Source organism: Numida meleagris, chromosome 3 (assembly GCF_002078875.1).
Source record: "Numida meleagris isolate 19003 breed g44 Domestic line chromosome 3, NumMel1.0, whole genome shotgun sequence".
Lineage (NCBI taxonomy): Eukaryota > Metazoa > Chordata > Aves > Galliformes > Numididae > Numida > Numida meleagris.
In genome coordinates this window covers 61,740,229-61,758,223 of record NC_034411.1, presented here as the reverse complement: position 1 = coordinate 61,758,223, position 17,995 = coordinate 61,740,229, and the positions used below count along the sequence as shown (strand labels likewise).

Below are 17,995 nucleotides of genomic sequence, written 5' to 3'. Positions count from 1 at the left end.
TCTAAAATTTCCAAGATGCTCTTCTTTTCTCTGCATCTGTCTCACACTGCTGTCCCAGAACTAATGCTATGTTTCTTTTTTTCTGTGATGCTTATAGTTATACCTGGCACTGGACATGAAAGGGCATAATCTCTTCCTGCATCTCTCTTCTCTGTAATAAATTCCTTCTCACGCTTATTTTGTAGTAGGAAATTACTTCTTTTCAACTTTAGGGATAGTGCTTAATTTGATATAGCTATGGCACTTTTGCTTCAAATTCCTGTTTGTAGATTATCATTGCAAAACTTCAACCAGAGATGACACCAACCAATGCTAACTGTTCTTTTTGTGCAACCCTAGGAACTATATCAAATGAATGGTTAGTGGGTAGAAAATTGGTGAGCAGTTTGCAAAAGCTTTGTAATGAATCTCAACAGAGAACTTGGATTGCATCAAAGTTAATATTTTTGGTAAAGTACTGAGTTGGAATCATTGAATTACATATGAAAAAATCGTGGTTTTCATTTCCTTCTCGGAAGGAACTGAGATCTCACTGAGTGGCAGAGTTCTCTTTGATTTCTTTAGAAGCAGAACAGAATTACCAAGGGCAAAATTAGTTTTATTATATTTTTTTCTCACAGTGGGAAATAAATGTGGTTGTAATATTGTACAATCAAAAGGAAAAAAAGAATCAGTTACCTTACATTTCAAGATACAGCAGTGGTGTGGTGGGGAGGGAAGCAGCAACAAAAAAATTGAATTGTTTAATTAAGAACTGGCAAAATGGTATTGGAAGTCTTGCCTTTTACTATTTACATGAGAAACTGAGTCTTCTGGACCTTTAGTGGGAGCTCATTTTTTAGGAACTGACATTCTAGCATAATGGAAAGATCAGGGCAGCAGGGCTGCATTTGGTGTTGAAACATTACTAAGGGTTTTTGTTGGGGTCACACTGAAACAAATAGATCCCACTATTCCTACTTACTTAAGTCTTTATCTAATTAACCCTTAAAAACGTATTTAACCTATAAATGTATTATAAGCAACTTTTTCAGGGAATAGAATTATATTATGCTTGAAGCATACAACTCTTGGTACCTTTCAACTCAGTGAAATTCAGATAATCTTTGCCTACTGAGTCTTTTCCTTAATGTATTCTCCCTCATTTCTAAGATCCATGAGACAGAAGAAATATTAATGCCATTTTAATGTTTTTATAGATGCATTTCTACTGTGCACTCTCTGAAAAATTGTCTAATCTCAGTTTGTTAAAATTTTAATACATAATATGTTCACGGAAACTCACACTAACTTTAGCAATAATTTCTTCTACGAATTTCTGTATGTCGTGTTTGCATTTAACCTAGGAAAGTTATTTGTTATGTTGAAGAGCAGGCAAAAAGACTGCATCATTTCTTGTAAATCTGGTTGTGTTCTTTTGTTTTTTGATACATCAGCAAATAATCTGTCATAAGTCTCCCTCAGTGACAAGAATTGTGTTTAATTGTAATTTAGGTGACGTGAAAAACAGGAGAAAGAATTACTGTATGTGCTTTGTATCATGCACTTTGTATGTTGCACTACAGCACTCTGTTCTGAATGTGGTTGCCCTAACATACTTAAACAGCACATGATAATGTTCTGCTTTTAATTGCATTCATGAGAAGCAAGGAGAAGGATGATACCTTGCAAGATTAGATTCGGTATTTTTACATAGTTATTGTGAAATTTTAATACTCACATGTGGAAAATGCATGCATTTATATGCAACTTAAAGGCAGGATTGTTTGCATAGTCCAGAGCTGAAAATATTGTGCTATACATGAAAATGATTCAGCTGAGTAATTTCAGAAAGATGTTATCGACAGTAGTGTAACTACTAGTGTTACAGAAAGTAAAAGGATAATTGTATTTATGTAGATATATGATACATATCGTATAGGGACATTTAGAAGGTTGTCATGCATAGATTTAATCAACAGGTGTTCTCATATGGTAGCAAAGTCCTATAGCTAGTCCTATAGGAGGTCCTGGTGGCTGTTCTACCTTTTCTGGTACCCTTTCTCCCAAAGTGCAAGGAGCCCATGAGTCGTTTCTGTGCAGGATAGTCATTCAGGGAGATGTGACATGACATCCAAGGGGGCTGCTGGGTCCAGACACCCTGAGCAGCAGAGGAGGAAGATACTTTACAGAGCCACTGCCTCTGGGAGTGGCCTGTGGGAGGCCTGTGCTGTGCATGCTTTGTAGGCCCTGGCCTTCCTGCCTGTGGGGCAGCTGCTCTGGTAAAAGCTCCCTGCTCATCCTCATCTTGTTACAGAAAACATAAATTTGATTCAAGATTAGAAAAAGCTATTGTAATAGCAAACTATTCTATGTATCGCTAGCCTTTAAACTGTCCTATAGTGGGCCTACTACCTTATCACAAGATTTAGCCAAACTGAAGTTGTGACTAAAGCATGGTTGTCCGACCTTCTGGCTTGTCTGGGCCACATTGAGTGAACACGGATTTTCTTGTGTCACATGCACAAAGGTTACTCCAAAAGTAATGCCTCCTATTTATTTCCATGGAAACTACAACTGATGCAAGGAGCACAATAACGCTACTTGAAAGTACAAATTTTCATCTACAAATTAATGTTCTTCAACAAAGTCACCACTCTAGCTGTGCATTATCACTGCTGAAAAACAAAAGCCTGCATGCCGTGCTCATAGTGCCCACTGTCATCTCTGCTGAAACGCTCCGCCACCATCTCATTGTGCTCACATCCACTGTTTGGTCTCCATGAACACTGAGAAAGTGTTGATGAATGTCAATGGGGGCCATTTTTTTCTCATGCAGAAATTCAGTTCCACACCTTTGCTTCATATGCACTTCCATGTTGGGTGCCATTTTGTCAGACTGCCTCTCTGCAGCCATCTGTCACACAGCAACAAAATGTAACCGAATATTGATGGGAAGGTTCATCCCCTGTTGCCATATCACCAACATCTGCCTCTGATGTTGTGGGCCAACAAAATAAAACAGGAAGCATTACTTTTGGAGCAGTACTCATACATAATATAGTTAATGTATATAAGCAAAAAAAAACCACCTTATTTTAATCTTTAATATTTTTATTACAACAAAATAACTAGAAAATCACAAAACTAGTGGGCAAGAAGGCCAATGTCATCATGGCTTGTATCAGGAATGGTGTGGTGAGCAGGACTAGGGAAGTAATCCAGCCCCTGTACTCGGCATTGGTGATGCCTCACCTCGAGTACCGTGTTCAGTTTTGGGCGCTTCAGTACAGAAGGGACATTGAGGTGCTGGAGCAGGTCCAAAGAAGGGGAACAAGGCTGGTGAAGGGCTTGGAGAGTATGCGCTACAGGGAGAGAATAAAGGAACTGGGGCTGTTTAGTCTGGGGAAGGGGAGGCTGAGGGGAGACCTTATTGCTCTCTTCAAGTACCTGAAAGGTGATGGCAGTGAGAGCAGGGCTGGTCTCTTCTCACTGGTGACAGGACAAGGGGAAATGGCCTCAAGTTGCACCAGGGGAGGTTTAGGTTGGATATCAGGAAAAACTTCTTTACAGAAAGGGTCGTTAAGCACTGGAACCGGCTCCCCAGGGAGGTGGTTGCGTCACCATCCCTGAATGTGTTTAAAAACCGGTTGGATGTGGTGCTCAGGGACATGACTTAGTGGTGGGTTTTTAGGGTATTATGGTTAGGTTGCTGTTGGACTTGATGATCTTGAAGGTCTTTTCCAATCTAAGCAATTCTATGATTCTGTATTTGACCTTGTTTTTCTGAAACTAATGTTATCAATCCATGGTGTGATGGTAATGGCTCCAATTCTTAGTGAGGTCTCAAGGTGTTTGTCAGAGACTTTTGATGAAATTTTACACCTCTGTACTACATCTTTGAAAATAACTGTTCACAAATGTACATACTGTCAAAAAGCAGTGACATCAGTAAGGTGTGGGTTGTGAAGTGAGGAATGTTCTCTGGTAAGACAAGCTTATGAAAGTAAAGAGACATGATCAAAGTTTTGAGCTGAATGTCTGATTACAACTCTACACAGTCCATTTGAAAATATGCCAGTAATTTGTTTATGTTGACTGAAAATAGTGTTACAAATAAACCCCCAAAATGATGATTTTTTGAGCAATCTTGAAATCTGTTCTCAAATTCCTTTATCAGTATGGAAAGCACAGGTGAGTATTTTTCACTGTTCACAGCACTGTGTTTAGCCAAAGTATCAAAACACATAAAATTATTTGCCATAACTTGATTTGATGCTGCACTGCACCGTCCCCATGTCTTGGTTTCAGCCCACATAGGGTAAATAGGACACCGCTGTATGGGTGTGCTCTCAGGCCTGGCCACTTGAAGGTGCAGAGCCACCGCCATGATGGCCTGGTGGAAGGAGGTGGGCTGCAGTGCAAACTGGGCTGGGCCATATGCAGCCCATGGGTTGGATGTGCCTGGACTAAAACACGTTGATCAGAGAAGCACCCAACCCATGTGCAGCTACAGACAAGCAGCATCCACCACTTTCCTGGTGAAGTTCCCACCCATAGGCAATCACTAACACTGCTGAAATAACATTCCTTGCATCTGTTTTAAATGATCCACTTTTTGGCTCTTAGTTTACTTGCAAGGTAATGCCTTTTGCACCTAGCATTTCCCTGCCACACCTCCCTCAATTTTGTGAGCTGGTGCTATCCCCTGTGCTCACTTCTTTCTTGGAAGTGATTCTGCTTTTAGAGGAGGGAAAGTTTGAACTTCTCTCTCTTCTTCACTGCTTACATCCCTGCATGAGGCTCTATTTTGTAACAACTTCATGTTTCTTTAGCATTCAAGAAAGCTTGCTGAGATGCTTTTTATTTCACTTTACTGCTACTACACGCTGAGGTTAAACTGCATCCCTGCTCCTATGTGGGATCTTATGTTTCTGTTCACACAACCCAAAATTCATTGCCCCTCTAGCCATAGTGTTGTGCTGTGTGATCCAGAGCTTTGTGGGATTCCCTTTGTCTGTAAGGCTGTGGTACATTTTTCAAAAATATTTATTCAAGTTTGCAAGTGCTAAACCCCCTTTTAACAAGATGGAGCTGTGAGGACATCCAGCCCTTCACAGCCTACTCCTGGATCTGGGTGAGTGCATGCTGCGTCACTTCAGTTGTATTATCATGTGCCACGCAGGAATTACAGAGCCTAATGAGAGGCTGAGGGTGTAGGCTGGGGCTCCCGCCTGACCTGCAGAGAACTGCATAATGCTCTCCAGGAGATTCAGATGGCAAAGTGTGACCGACCTCTCATTATAATTATTTACTGTTTCACCACTCTATGCTTCACAGATTTTGTTAGCAGTTTTCTACTTCTCTACAGATCACTCATTAAAATATGAAACGTTAATGGGCTTATTAGCATCTTGTGTGGGTACCACCCTCTAATTGGTGATTCCCCATGGAGGGTTGTGCTTCTGACAACCAAATGTCTGAGATACGAACACTTTTTTGTAAGCTTTTAGATGTGGAGCTGTATAATAGCCTTTGAATAAAACATGAAGACCGAAATTGTTTACAGTCCAAGGGTAGCTGAGGAAGAGTAGCTGACCAGAAGGATTTTTCTTAGAAAGTAAAAGCACTTATGCATGTTAATTTTGTTAAAGACCCTGAAGTATCTCAAACTTGAAAATGTTTTGCTTTTTTTTCTTATAAATAACACATACACACACACATCTTCAATTTTGAAATTCCTTCTTTAAGTTAAGAAATTAAAACAAAGTACTATTTTGGGGCAGTTAGATTATTTCAATCATACAAATTCTAATCTGTGAGGGAAGGTTAATATCAGTCCCTATTGTCATTCTGTTTCAAGAGTGAATGAGGCAAGACCATCAAGATCTATCTCCTCCTTATCAATATTTTAATTTGGATACTAAACTAAACTTAAATTACCCAATTGTGATTAAAGAGATCCAGTAATCTTAATTAATTAGACAGTTGTAATTTGCTATTCCTTTCACTTGCCAGTTTTACTTCAGACATCAATAAAGAAGCCTTTATACAACCTTTGCCACTAAACTTCCTGTAACTAATTCCTTCCCTATCAGTCTCATTCTTTTCTACAACTGACTTCTCATCCTTCTCTTTAATTATTTTTTTTCATAAAAAAAAAAAAATCCAATTTTATCGCTCTTTTCCCCTGTGCCTTTATTATGCAAAGATCTCTGGGCCATACTTTGCAGTTTCAGGCACTTTAGGAAGCTGCATGCAGATTATATTTATAGGAGAGCAAGAAAACAGTGATTTGGTAGTAGTTTCTAGCTTTGAGCTAGCTGGATTTCCTTGGGCTGTGAAGCTTGAGGGTGGAATAGGAGCTAGGATGGAAGGGGAAACTAGGGCTGATATTGTTGCCCATGTTACTTTACCCCTTTTCAGCCCAAATAAGTTGACCCACTGTTTGAAGATCATTCTATAGACTTAGGCAGTTATTAAATGCAGTCTCTTATTTTCATTTTAGTGCATCTGGTAACTATGTACAGATGCTTTTCACAAAAGTATTTGTTGTCTCAAGGGTACCCTGAGAAGTTCTTCCATCTGCATGATCTACAACCTCCATACATGTTACAGGTAACAAATTAGCAGAATATTTCTGTCATAAATATAGCAGCATCTGACTATCATCTGGACGACAATCTTACATTTTGTAAGGTGAACTTGTAGACTAATTTGCTGGTGAAACATTGCTTTGTGTTCTTTAGGCTTATGATCTAAATTCTGATGGGCTGATTTCAAATGTTGCTGCTCTTGTAATAGTGTTCTTCTTCCCTGGTTTAGGCACTTCTGCTTGTGTTTTTCTATATTTGTTGTTTGCATTTTTTTTTTAATTGAAGAATACATTAATTTTCAACCCCTCTTATTCCTGCAGTAATAGCTCACTATAGAGACTTTTACGTAGGATAACTGATATCAAATATAATGGACTAGCTACTGGCAATAAACTGAGGAAAAGGAGATTTATTCTTTCGTGATAGCACTGCATAGCTCTCCTGAGTGCTGAGACAAACAGCAGACACTGAGAAAAATAAGTATTTGTAGAACTTGTTGAAATTAAGTTTTCTTAGGAGGAGTTTAACTGCATGTTTAATTTATTTGTCAAACTATTTAAAAGTTTAGAAGAAATAACTAATGTGTTGGTTTAGATGAGGATAGAGGAGGCAAGTTTGTGAAATTTTCTCATCATTCCCTATCTGCACTGCATTTGAGTAGTGGGCAAAGACTTTACTATCCCAAAACTCTGCAGACTTTGGTGTAAAAATCTGAATTATGTCAAATCTAAATTACACCAAATCCTTCGGCATAATTTTCTGTTCAGTGTCAAAGCCAGAAAGGTGTATTCTCTCTGCATGAATTTAAGGAACTGAACAGCAACATGAGCCAATGGCAGCAAATAGTTCTTCCACCTCTGCTAGAATGAAATTTCTGAAGTTGTGATTTTCATCTCTGCTACTAGTGTCTCAATATAATAATTTTTTCAGGCTATAATGAATATGATAATGCAGCCTTGGTTAATTTATGGGATACACTGCTGTGTGGTGAAGAAAGATGCCTTTTTTGTATTATTAATCAAATTCCAGGCTGATGTTAGTGCTGCACTCAAACCCCTACACATCAATTTCTAGAGAAGCAAGGTGCTTTTATAGCTGTAAACATTTTTTTTCCAAAATTGGAAATATTAATTTTTTTTGGAAGGTGTGGGTGATATCACCAAACTGAAACTGGAGACAAGTGATTGATGATAATGGAATTATCCTAAATGTACTTGTAGTAAAGAGGGAATCATTGAACCATATGCTGTAATCATGATTGATTCCAGACCAGTTGAAAGAACACTCAAGATGGAGAACTTCATTTTCAGTTGAGAATAGAATTTTTTTAATATATCTTGAGTTTTTCATTCTGTTCTGTACCATTCTTTGGAGATGGAGGTTCTATACTCACTTGTAGTAAAGCGCCTGTACAAAACTATGTACTGGAGTGTTCATGGTTGGATGGAGGGAAAGAAAGAAAAATATGCATTTTTATTTCAAGTGAAAATTATAAATCTCTTAACACCACTGTGCGCAGTGGTGTATGGACTGTCTTGTTCTGAAGATGTGGGTTTGACAGTGAGCCATCTGTCTTCTCAAAAGTATATCAAAACAGTAATACTTTGAGATGATGGATACCTAAACAATGTTACATATTATGTCACTGATTTGGGATTGACTGGGAATGACTATGCAAATGGTGGTAGAAAGCCAGTCAGCTTGTTATTTCAGAGTGGATATTTCAATAAACAAAAACAACCAAGGCACTAAAGTTTCTGAGTTGAAATTGCTGATAAATTGATTATAGAATATAGAATATAAATTGATAATTATACTAATTATAGACGGCTTGATGTCTTTATAATTCTAATGTTTCCAGCTTAGTGTTAAGAATTGAATGTGGTATATATTTGACATCCTTATGAATGGAAGGCAGACGTTTCAGTTTGCTCTGCAGGGGAAATATCTTAAAAGTTTTCCTTACAGTTCAGAGATTTGTAGTTCAATTGCTTTAAAATCTCATCAGCTCTTTAAAACTTGATCCAATTTTAGATAAAGCGTAATAAAAAATAATTTGATATGCAGCCCTTTTGAGCATGCATAGTCTTTCTGTCACTGAGGTTAAGCACTTCCACTAAAAGTGTGGGGTTTTTTTCTGAGATTGTTTTGAATATACTTTATTTTGTCCTGAGATCTTTATTAACACCAAATAATTCTTTCTCAGACACATTTTTTGAAGATGGAAAATGAAGCAATTTGCGTAAGGCCAAGCTAACAATTTTTTTTTTATGTTTTCTGAATCATGGCATAATTTTTCTTCTTTTTTTTTTATTAATATACTGCAAGGAAGTCAGCCTGATAAAGAAATTAAAAGTGGTGGTTGTTGACATCATCATAACATTCATATCCAAATCTCATCCAAAGGTAACCTTCTTAGTATCTTAAAATTTTTTTCAAGTTGTTTTTGGCTTTTTAAGTTTTCCAAAATGATGAATCATATAAATGTCTATTGTAGAGTGCTAACCTTCTCCTACCCTATTCATATTGTCATCTAGTAGAATCTATAGCTGGGATTCATGCTTGATGCCTACAAAATTGGACAGCTAAAAATAAAATACTAAAACACCCTAAATATGTGGAGTTGGAGAATATCTGGGTATCACTTAAATTATCCAGTAGGAAACTCTAAAGTTGAGTCTGCCTAGGACTTGCCCTTTCTAGCTCTTAGGTACCTAGATTTTGAGTTCAGTAGCTGCGATTCACTACCTTGCCTGTTCAAGTCCTACTCTCACTGAATCAGGACTAGGACCAGCTACACCTTTCTAGAAAGAGTTTCAGATTTGCATGCTGTAAGCTTATCCTCATTCCTCTCCTTGAAAAAAAAATACTCAGACGCAATGAAGTTGTCTTAATAGGCAGGCCAGAGTTCACCGGAGTCCAGAAAACCTGTTATTTGGCTTTAGTTCACTTAGAGGGCCTGACAAGATCCTCTCATCACTGGATTGCGTATGTTCTCAGTGACAGCTTTAATTTTTGGGATCTGGGAAAAGGTGGAACAGAGTTGATGCTTAAGCAGGCACAATAACAACACCAGAGTGGGCACAGAGAATTAGTGAAGCTGAACATCCCTGCTTAAAATGCAAGTCCTATTAATTAAGTGCTTTCTGCTTATGCAATGTATAACTGAGGAAGTTGCTTTGCCTCTGTCAGTGATGTGAATTTAATAAATCTTGTAGCTGTTTATTACGAATCCTTCAAAAATGGAGACTTCTGTTGAGAGTTCTCTCAATACGAAAACAGACAGTGACCTTCCTGAAATAAACTGTACTAATTCCTTTGAAATATCTGTGATCTGTCAAACTTAACAGCCCTTGGGATTTCTAATTGCAGAGGAGGTAAGGCGAAGTGTTGCTGACAAGTCATCTGGACAACCTGCGTAATGTAACAGACTTAAAAATGCATGGTAAGGAAGATCCTTTCCCTTTATGTTGAATAGCTTATTGTGAGATTCTTGTGTCTTGGTCTCCAGCAGAGTGGTTGTTCCTTCTGTGTCTCTATGTACCTTAGGGGTAGGACTTGCTTTTTTCCTGCCCATCCTTACCTACACCTCACTCTTCCCTCCAGCAGGCACACAACAGGAGGCTCTGTTGTTCAGGCCTAACTAGATTGCTGATGCTTCTGTTCCTCAGGATTCTCCTTGGATCAGATGAGGTGAGCTCAGTAGTGGATTACCCCTGATCTTTTGTCCTTGCAGACAGTGTGGTGACATTGCAACCATATATGAATGCCAGTGGGTGTTTTGACTGAGGGGATTTCAGAGTAGAATCAGGTCAAATACAGTTTTGAAAATACATAATCACGTTTTATTAAATTCTAAAATTCAGACGTACAGAACCATTCCTTTCCCTCCTTCCACCATTGCATTTTTATTCATTCTTGAAAGACGCATCCTTTTTGCAAGAGCAGATCAGCAGCAGCTACTTCCAAATCCATCGATAGAATTCTTAATCTTCAGGAAGATTTATCATGGTAACAACAACAAAAAAGAAGTAATGATACAGAGATTTGTTTTTTGCCTTTCTTCACTATCCCCTCTCTCATCTAGAGAAAGAAAATGAGAAGATGTGTGTGCTGAGGGTGATGATAAGATTGAAATGAACACCTGCTCACAGTTCTACTTAGTTCAGCTACTTCGTTAAGGTGAGTGTGGTTTCTGAATTGCAGCTGCTAGATTTTGTGAATTAAGTGGAAACATTACAGTTATGTCAGGCTGGAAGGCACAAAGACAGATGCTGAGCTGGATGTGAAAATGGCCAATGAAATGAGGAAGGAGAGTCCCCTGTCTATAAAATGTAACACCTGCATAAGCAGGATGATGCAGCTTGTATTGTATACAGTAATTTCCATATCAAGCAAGCAAATTTGCACAGGAGTTTAGCTCTTCTCCACAGAGACCAGCAGCAAAACAACTTCAGTGTTTTCTATTTAATTTGCTGAAGCTTAGTCAACTTTGCCCTAGGAGTCTATGAGGACCCACTTACGCATTTCCATCCTGCATTATTTTGTGATGTATTGCTTCCAGTCTTAAATGACACATTGATAAAATCTGATTGTTTTCTGTTTTCTGGGGATTTTCCTAGTAAAATGGAAAATATTACGAAAATAAAATTATGTGACTGCCTCTCTGGCTTTCACTCTCTCCTTGTGTTATGAGAGTGATGCACAAAAAGCAACTCAGACAAAAAATTTATGTTGAAATATTCACGAGGAGAAGAAATTTCCAAAAAGAGTAACAGGGAGGAATTAGAGGAGCTAAAAGAAAGAGATGTCTCAGTGGAGCTGAGAAAATCCATGTGGACTGACATGAAGCACAGAGAAGTCTTCATTAGGAGGAAGTGAGCAAGAAAATGGAGGAAAAAAAAAAAAGAGAGGGCAAAGATAGCCTTTTCGTGAAAAAGTGATGTGAATCCTTACCAGATAATGGGAGTTAGTCTGTAAGGGTGCCCTTTACAGCAGCTGTTGAAACTAGTGTCCAACTGCTTAACAGCTTCATGGTTAACCAGACGTTAAAGAATGTTATTGAGGACACTGACCCAGTGCCTTCTGGACACTGCCTGTTTAATGCACCCCAACATGTGGTTTGTTCCTTGGCTGCCAGGCACACTGCTGGCTCCTGCTGGGCTGCAGCCACCTGCACCTCCAGGTCCCTCCCTGCTGAGCTGCTCCCCAGCCATATGTCCCCCAGTCTGTGCCTGTGTCCAGCGTTGCTCCATGCCAGGTGTAGAACCTGGGGCATCTTCTTTTGTGGAACTTCATGCCATTGCTGATTGCCCAATGAATGTTTGTGTTTTTGAAGGGTTTGGGTGAAAACTTAGTCTTGTGTATAAACTGTTAGTGCTGTGCAGTTTTGAAACCATGTATTTCCACTGCCTGGTCTCTGTCATGCAGTACTTGGTGAAAAGATGCATTACTTGCAACACTAGGGAATTAACAAATGAAGAATTTACTTTGATAATGTATGATTTTACACATGCTAAGGAAGATGCTACTGAAAGATTACAGTAATGCTGAGCTTGCCAGGAAAAGCTATTTCGTTAATTGAGAAATCTCATTTGAGCAGTAACTTCATGCCAGGCTACTACTGCAATATTATACACAGAGCACGTATGGAAGTGATTATATTTTAATCTTTGGCCTTGATGGAGGTCTGCTTCCTACAGCCTTTCAGTTTAAATTCTAGCTTGGAACACACACAGGCTCCCTGTAGAGTGACATTTATGTTCTTGTTTAACTCCTTGTCCTTGAGGCTGGCAGTTTGGGTAGCACTGCTGCTGGAAACCTGACATCACACTGAGAAAAATTCTGACTCTTGCCCTAGAAGCAGGGAGGAAACATGAAGCTCGGTACAGAGCACAATTTGCTGTATTTACAAAGGAGAGGAGCAGCAAACCCTGCACTATCTGTGCTCCAGTGGTTTGTTTCCCCCTGCCCCAAGGGGTCATGTTAGTTATCTCTGTTTTTGTAATTTGTAAGTATTGTGGCTAGTATGTACTCTCAGTGTATTTAGACTGTGCCTTTGAGAGGAATAGACCCTGTGATTTAAGGACAGGTTCAGCAAATGAGGATGAAGCAAAATTCACATAATTTTCAAGCTACAGCACTTTCTCCTGCATACAGGTACTGAAGTACAAAATGGTGAAATGATTTGTCCAGGATAATGCAACTAATCTGTGAAAATGACAGTAAAACACTTAATCCTTTATCCTTGTGTTTTCAAGCATGCAGAGAGAAATCACTTCTAAAAATAACGCTTTACAAGTGATGTTGAGTGCTCTAGATCTGACCTTTTCTCAGCAGAAGGAAGCCCACAGGATGTCACTGACACCATTATAAGTCAAAGACAAGGGTGCAGGTGCCAGGTTTTTGTCTCATGGTGGTATTTAATCCTTTTGGTTTTCATCTGAAAGGGCGCAGTTTTGGATGTAGAGGCAGTGCACATTTTAGGCTCTGTAAAACAAGCTAAAGGATAGCAGCAGGAGAAGAAGAGTGACTAATTGAGTTGTCAGTTTACTGAGGGTCAATTAGTAGTGGATATGGGAAGAGACTCTTTTTAGTGCCAGCCAGTGTCCTTTGCCCTGGGCCATGCTTCATTTTCTCTTTTGAAGAAAAGAAAATGCAATTCTACTGTTTCTTTTAGAGCAGAAGATGTTTGGGCTATGCAGAAATTGTAAGTACATCTATATGCCCATAGCCACACTTTAAACGAGAAGCAAATAGCAGTAAGTCCTGTTTATCCTGTCACTGGGTACTGGACGTCTTGGTTTGAAATCTAAGGAGGAACACACTAGATTTACCTCATAGATACATTTCTAAGATCTTTTTTTCTGCCAATTGCTTGTGAATATATGTAAATAGTGAAACAATTCTGAGCTAGTCACCTAGTCATTCTGTGAATTACAGCTGAAAACCCTGATAGTAATCCATCTCCAGAGAAGGGCACATGTAAAGTCAAAAAGATCTACTATGAGCTGAAATGATTCTTATTCCTCACTGGGAAGCAGTATGCATCATCCTAAATTGTGGGGGGAAAAAAGCACAATTCCTCTCCAAACAGGCAGCTCACAGTACATTTGGAGGGAAGTGGTGAGTAGTCAATGACAGCTGGTAAAGGCAGAGTTTGTTTTAAGTTTCAGGTGACTTACTTTCCTTTTTAATGGTTTTCTTAGGAAAAGAACCTGCTGTCCAGCTTCTTTGATTTTTGTGTCTTCAACAAAAAGATTTTATTGGTGAAAATTACTTAGCAATAGTCATACCTGAATGTAATCTGTTAATATTGTCATTTATTCCTGCAGCTTTGCTTGCTTTGCAAAATCAGAAAGGAAAGTAAAGTGTCAAAGCTATAAATATGCATAGAGACTGTGCATGTCCTCTGTCCTCTGTAATATCTGAACTAACATCCATGGGAGCAGGCTGTGTACTGTATCTAACTCTCCTTTCTCTGCAGGGTCTTTGCTATACCTGCTGCACCATTCCCTTTTGTTCTACAGTCATGTATGCAACATTACCCTTCTTCAGCCAGTCCATAGGGCACAGTCTTTAGGAAATGGGCGCTGTTTATCTGGCAGATGCAGACAACCAGCTGAAGCTTTTGTGTGCCTGATAGGTACACCAAGGATTATCTGTTGTGTTTGTCCTTCTCTTGATTGTTGTCCTGGTTTCAGCGGTGTGTTAAAAGCACACTGATGTTTTGGTTGTTGCTCCCACACTTGGGGCTGGCACTGGGTGCTTTTCCTTTTCTGTTGTAATAAATACTTTTTTTTTTTCCTCAACCCACAAATTCTATTTTGTTTCCAGTGCTCTTCCTCACCCTGCTGTGGGGCGGGAGTGAGCAAATGGCTGTACAGTGCTTAACTGCCTCTTGGGTTTATTCACAACAGTCTTTTTATGGCCCAGCCCCCTAAATTATCCATGAAGTTAGTTTAGTCCATGACATGGTCACCATCTGTCATTGGTGTGATATTAACACTGTCTCAGATGAAACCGGGACAACTGACTTCTGCCTGATGTCATTCTATGAATTAACTGCAAGCAGTTTTCTGTAATGTTTTATTTTGAGGACCTCAAGTCTTCACCTGTCGGTCTTGTTGGAGTTCCATCTTTAGGCTGTTTAGTACATGTCTGATAATACATGCCTCATTACCAGCCTGAATCTCAGTTTTGGTGATTATGTGTGTCTGCATGAATATGCATACATTTTTCACAGTTTTCCCCAAAATTCAAGAACTGAAGCAGTACAAAGTCTCAGAATAATCTGGCACTTAATGAACTAAGTCTCATAACTAGTAAAATAAAGGAAAGATGGCTGAGCAGTGTCTGGGTAGCAGGGAAGCTTGTCTAATGGTATTGTCAAGAATAATAACATTAACTGATTCTTGGAGGTGAGTAGGGAAAGAAAATCTTTTTCTGTTATCGTGGAGAAACATGATCAATGACTGCTTGCATTTCATGATGAAGACTAAATACTGTGAGCTGTGGTGATGTCCAGCTTTTTTGGACAAACTCCTTTCACTGTCACAGTGAAGCTCTGAATACTCTCTGGAGGAGGCTTACTGTGAAAGAGGGAATTCAAATTATTCAGTGAAGAAAAAGTAAGAAGTAGTTGTAGCTCTGCTCTTCAGTATTACTTCAACAGTAATCGCATTTAGCACCTTTATCCATAGTTCTCAGTGTGAAATCAATTATCCTTTTGTTACTAATGGAAAAATAGAATTGTCAAAGCAAGCATTGCCCAAGTGTAGTATGAAGTTCCGTGAATGAACTGACAGCTGAGGTCCTAACATCTTTTAGGGAATCACCATCTCGATGTCTGACGGTGTTTTTGGCCACAGATTATCAAAGAGCAATAGGGACAATTTATGAAAGAAATACTCAGTTTTGTCTTGGAAGAAGACTGCAAGAAAAGTAAACTTATGGCTCCTGGAGAGAAAGATGTTCAGGCCTGCACCTTCATGGAGATGAACGTGAGATTTAACAGGAATGACTCCATAACCAAAGGATGGGCCAAGCTGTAGGAAAGCAAAGATTGACCAGTAGCATTAGGTTCTGCTTGCATTTCCTAGCAGATGTGCACGATACTGAAAGGAGTATAAGGGGTTACAGGTGCCTCCTGTTCATATCTGCTCTTGTGTAAAAGATGGAGCTGAAATAAATCGGAGTATTTCATATAAGGACAAAAGAGAAAACAAATGCAAATATAGGTAAGCGTGTGCAGCATATACAAGTAAAGACATTTGGGAGCAAGTCTTTTAAAAATGCAGTGAGTTCTCTCTTGTGTATGCTGAACATAGCTTAATGGAAATGACATGCCTCATTTCTTCTCTGTGCTCTAGTTTAGACATTTGTTTGTTTTTAAATAGTGCTCAGCTTATTTGAATTCCTTCTGGTTAAGGAAAACAAGGCTGCCTTGAAGAACACTTGGAGCATTTGGGGGTTAGTCTGTTCAAAGGTATTACTATTGTTTCAAATCTATGTTTGTTCTCCTGGATAGTTTGCCAGGAATAAAACCTGCAGAGACATAAAGGAGTGTATGGATTGTTCAGTTTCAGTTTTTAAGCCCCGCTCACAAATTACAGACATTAAATATCTAAGATAAACTCCACTTGTAGCTGAGCAAATGCATATGTGGAAAGGATTGAAAGAATTTCTGTATATTAATATCCCACTGGCAATGAAGCTTCAAAGAAGAAATTATCTCCTCTTTTCTGACTCTTCCAGTCTGTAGAGGGGAAGGTATTCTTCCTCACTAAAGCATGAAGTGATTTCCTGTTCTTCTTTTCATTCCTAGTAGTGTTCAGCATGCAAGATGTAAAACACTGGCCCCACTGAAGTCAGTGGCAAAATATTTGCTGACTTCAGAATGGTCTTAGATTTCTAAGTTGTCTTAGTGCCTCTGCCAACATGTAGTGAAACCTTTGGCCCTTCCTTTGTCCCAGACTGTGTCCCTACACTTTTTAAAATTTAATCCATGAAACTGAAGCTCAGTTGGATTTAACTATGCCAACTTGATTGCTTAATTATCTGATGCTTACATTATGTTTTGTGCCAGCTTTATGCTTTCATGCCAGTTTTATGCTCAGCCTTTATCCAAGATGAGGTGATGTTTCTGAGGCATGTGCATTTGCTTCGACAGGTGAGCGTCCATCCTGCCAGCACTCTGAGATGGTGCCAGCCCCCATGATCAGGGTGCTGCGATTGGGGGTGGCCAGGACATACAACACAGCTGAATAGCTCGAACTGGGCTGGCTCAGAGCATGGGTGAGGAGGCATGCAGCTGGACATACCTGCCCACGTACCTCTTGCTACATGTTTTATTTGACACACAGTGGGTACCCATGATTTCTGCTGATGGTAGTTGGTCCTAACTGTAAGGAGATCAGAATCTCCATTATGTGCCTACTGAAATCCCAGCCGAGATTCAATCTTAACTCCAGTAGCCGAGTCAAACCTTGTTAGATGGTAGGTGCTGCTTAACCACTTTGATGTAGATAAAATTTGAATAGATAAACAAAGGTGAACAAACTAGATGTAGCGGGAAGAGGAAAACCAAACAAGGACTTTAATCCATTGAAATTATACATGTAAGTTTGCATACTAGCCCTTTACATTAGCTTGTCTCAATCTCACCTATTTGCTATGATGCATGGAGAAGTATATATGATTCTATGGTGTCATGATTGTCCTGACATTTCCATATGCAACTTTGACCAGAGAGCTCAAGAATAAAATCTGATGAGAATTTATTATGCAATTCAAACTGAAGAGAGTTGCTCATATGGGTCTAAAATAGCCTCAAACTGCTACAGTTCAAATGAAGTGCCTTAGAAACTTCCTGACTTCACTTGAGTGGCCAGCCTGAAGGAAGGTCACATCATGCTGGGAGGTGATCTAGCCTGACACAATGGAACTATTTCAGACTGAAAAATAAAACTGCATGAAGCAACTCAAAATAGAATATGGTTTATGTTAATTTTCTTTGTTTTGCTCTCAGTAGTGGTCTTGCTTTTTTGTAATGACCTGCCCTTGATCTGAAAGCTGAAAACTCACTTTTAAAATCTGTCTTCACTGAGGACATACCATCAGTTACCAGCTTAATGGCATTGCCTCTGCTTTCTTATTTACCTTTGTTTTACAGATGTGTGTATACATATGAGCTTATGTAGGAAGTGTGTGTATGGATATATATATATATATGAAAACAAAAATAAAGCAGTTGTGCACTGCTGCAGACTGTCTTGGTGAGAGGGTTCCTTTCCATTTTTGGGACACTGATGTTCTGGTTTTCATCAAATTTTAATTTTCTCATCTCTTCAATCAGTAATCAGAGTGTATGAGAATAGGGCTGCAGATTAGAAACAGTATTATGAATTAAGAAAAGGCAG

At 39.1% G+C, this 17,995-nt stretch overlaps 1 long non-coding RNA gene across 3 annotated transcripts; it reads left to right on the top strand.

Annotated features, from left to right (window-relative positions):
- On the top strand, positions 2,208 to 17,771 carry LOC110396659. Of its 3 annotated transcripts, none has more exons than XR_002437139.1 (5): positions 2,208 to 2,261; positions 9,948 to 10,020; positions 10,182 to 10,268; positions 10,663 to 10,757; positions 16,747 to 17,771. It is a non-coding gene; the product is annotated as an uncharacterized LOC110396659 (long non-coding RNA). The 3 variants fall into 3 exon arrangements; XR_002437137.1 differs by lacking the exon at positions 2,208 to 2,261 and adding an exon at positions 8,902 to 8,981; XR_002437138.1 differs by lacking the exons at positions 2,208 to 2,261; positions 16,747 to 17,771 and adding exons at positions 8,902 to 8,981; positions 14,062 to 14,336.